Raw genomic sequence first — 3,377 nt, 5'->3', positions numbered from 1 at the left:
GCCTAATTTGGTGCTCTAAAATGACTGGTCTTTTACAAATTGCTTATCACTCATTATGCTTAACTATCACCAAATCTTCCTGAAACTGATTGCAGGGCTCCAGACTGTGACTAAAGTGGTTGCATTTGCGACTTAAAATTATTAATTTGAGAGTTTGGTGACGTCGCCACTGACGAGTGGCTGTGCACAGTTTTGGTGAGAAAACGACCAGTGCTAACGGTGCACTTGCTAAAAGCAGATCTGGTTGTGGCATTGGTGGTGTTGTGATAATACTGTATACCGTGATAAAGCTTTAGCAATTATTGCAACAGGAAAATCTGATCGCGTCACAAGCCTAGCTCCCACTTTAAGTGAACCTTAGTTCCCAGGACATCTACAGTACAAGATTAATTAAAATGCTGATAAACGACTGAAAACATGAGACCAACACATGTGACTAATGTTAAATAAAAATACTCACTTCTGTGGCACCTAAAGTCAAATAGCAAGTTCTAAGAGTTTGTTTTGCCTTGTTAGTACTGATTGAAACAACGTTTTACCAATGTTGTCACACCCAAACTTCTAGGTTCAAATGCAGTCGAGGGTCTTTACTGCAGGGTGATGGCACAAACTGGGGCGATTGGGGCGACTGGAGTAATACATGAATTAAACATTCATCATGACATTGTTTGTATGATCTATAACCAGTACCGTTTCTAGGCATAAGCAAGCTAGGCGGTCGCCTAGGGCGCCACCAGCAGGAGGGGGCGCTAATGAGCGCACATACTGGCACTACATTTTAGCAGGGTTGTGATAAAGAGTGGCACGACCACCCTGAAATATAATTGCCGCCCCCACTGGATCCCCCACCATCACTGGGCTAGATTACTGTCAATCTGATGATGCCTGTATGCCATTGGATCAGAGCGCTGTCAATTGCTGCCTCTTATTGTTGCATGCAAAGTTTGCATTTGGAGCGCTCAACAATGCCATTAGATCAATGGGTTCTGTCAGTGCTTTGGCAAGGTAAGGCTTTTTTTTTTTTTTTTTTTTTTTTTTTTTTTCCATGCCTGACTAATCAAAGAGATTCTTTGTGAAGAACAGACACTTCCACCCTATTTAAAAATTTTAATTACTTAAACGTATTTGATAAACATTTATTTCATGGCAAGTATACTACAAATATATTTTATGTACTTAATAAAATACCCTGCAGTTGTATTTTTAGTGTTCTAAACTGGTATACGTCTGCTAAAATGAAATGACTAATTTTGTACTTTGCACTTTAATTGTAAAAAAAGTAGTGCTGAAATCCAACTACAGATGTACTGAAGTATATTTGATTGTGCTAAAGTGGCACTATTGCAAGTATACTTCAGGTACACTTTAAATATTTTGCATTTAAAGACTATTATTCAAAGACCATTCAATCCTTATCAAAAGTGATATTAAACCGCGTATTAGACTTCATTTAAGAGTTGTGCACAAGTGAGAAAGCATAGCATGAGAGGAGTCTTTACAATAACTAAAGGGTTTGTTAACCCATTAAATATCAAAATAAAAACTGCACTAAGAATTTTCCGAACGGTCCAGGAAATGCCATTTGAAATGAGTTTATTTTTTATTTTTTTTATGTGTCCATTCAGCTGATTAAAAACATCACAATCCACAACTCTACACCCCACAGCACTCCAGTCCATCAATTAACATCTGGAGAAGACAAAAGCTGAAAGAAATCCATGAAGACAATTAAAATATGAATCCATAACGCTTTCTCCAGTGGAAAGTGGTCTGGTCTGAATCGGGAGATAAATCTGCACAGTTTAAACAGCTCTAAACCAATCTGTGGCTGGATTTTGATGAGTCAACAGGGGAAGAACTTTTTCATTTGAGGAAATGTTAGTATGGATTATGGACTAAAAGTGTGTTGATGGATTTGTTTCAGCTTTTGTCTTCTCCAGATGTTAACTGATGGACTGGAGTGCTGTGGATTATTGTGATGTTTTTATCAGCTGTTTGGACTCATTCTGACGGCACCCATTCACTGCAGCAAGTGATGCAATGCTGCATTAGGTTTATTTTTGGATGAAGTAATCATTTAAAGGAGTCTGCTTTCCAGTATACACTGTAAACCCGAACAGTACTACTAACTGATACAGATTAAGAACACTGCAATTAAAGTCTGTTAAATCGTTAATGCAACTTATAACAATTACATTTTCTGAACGAGGAATTGAGTTTTATTTTTGCGTGGCTCAACAGTTTTGAGTAAACTCTTCTATTTAAATTATTATTTAAGTTTACTGAGTGACGTAAAGTGACGTCCCCTCGTTGCTCTAACCGACGTTCAGAAGAATCCATTCAACATGGCGGATAATCGCAAGCGACCGAGCAAACTTAATGGAACAACTTGTAAGTAAATCAAAACAACTGTGACAATGTCTTATTTGCTTTTTGAGTGTTGTAAGAATATCATGATAAAGGGATGTTTTCATTTTTGGGAAACGCTGTTTTTACACAGCGCTGTAAAGCGCGACATTTCACTAGTGCTTTTGAATGCGCATTTTGAATGCTATTTTAGCGTCACTGCTTATTGTATAATGTTAACGTTAGCAGGCATTTTCAGTAAACCCAGTCCTAACGTACGCTTTGAATGTCGCTGCTGTTAACTGAAATGTTTAGGGCTGCGTTTCTCAAAAGCATCGTGAGCTAATGTTAAGTCGATTGAGACCATTTGGTGGCAAATGTTTCTACGAGCATCTTAGCCAAACAATGCTTTTTCTGGGAAATGCCCTGGTAAATGTGGTTTTATTTGGTCTGTTTTTAAACAACTAGCTGCTAAGAGTATTAATCCAAAATTAGGTTAAAGCTAATACACAGACATTAATTTTGCAATATATTAATTTTACAAAAGCAATCTACAAACTTGTAGTAACCCTTTACAAACTGTCTTTAATTGCAGGCTGAGCTGGATGCTGAATACAAAAGTGAGCCTCAAAACTTAAGGTAACTTTTCTTCAGTTGAAGAGCAAGTTGTGTGATGTGTCCTTGCATAACAGGACACAGACTCAGCTTTCTCTTTTCTACGTTGTTGGTTATACACTTGTGCGTGTTTGTGGTTTTCTAGGTTTGTGCTGAGCTTCACCATATCAGAGAAAGTGGCGCACACCAGCAAGATTTCACTGTGCTTAGTTTCACCATATCAGAAAGTGGCACACGCCAGCAAGATTTCACAGATGTTGCATGACATTCTAAATGTTTGATCTTCAGGTGAGTGCAAATTAACAAACACTAACTACCTCCATCACGGTCTTCATTGTATATAAAATAAAGTTGGCCTGCTTGTTTGTTTGTTTTTTTGTTTACATGATGTCAACATGCTCTCCCAGTGTACGTGT

At 37.8% G+C, this 3,377-nt stretch overlaps 1 long non-coding RNA gene across 1 annotated transcript; it reads left to right on the top strand.

Moving 5' to 3' along the window:
- The first annotated feature begins 2,251 nt into the window (after positions 1–2,251).
- LOC107661051 (uncharacterized) lies at positions 2,252–3,162 on the top strand. The gene is made up of 3 exons (XR_001631071.1): positions 2,252–2,391; positions 2,942–2,985; positions 3,107–3,162. It is a non-coding gene; the product is annotated as an uncharacterized LOC107661051 (long non-coding RNA).
- Positions 3,163–3,377: the final 215 nt, after the last annotated feature.

The sequence above is a fragment of the Sinocyclocheilus anshuiensis genome, unplaced genomic scaffold (assembly GCF_001515605.1).
Source record: "Sinocyclocheilus anshuiensis isolate Anshui unplaced genomic scaffold, SAMN03320099.WGS_v1.1 scaffold19634, whole genome shotgun sequence".
NCBI classification, from domain to species: Eukaryota; Metazoa; Chordata; class Actinopteri; order Cypriniformes; family Cyprinidae; genus Sinocyclocheilus; species Sinocyclocheilus anshuiensis.
This window is presented reverse-complemented; position numbering and strand designations above follow the sequence as displayed.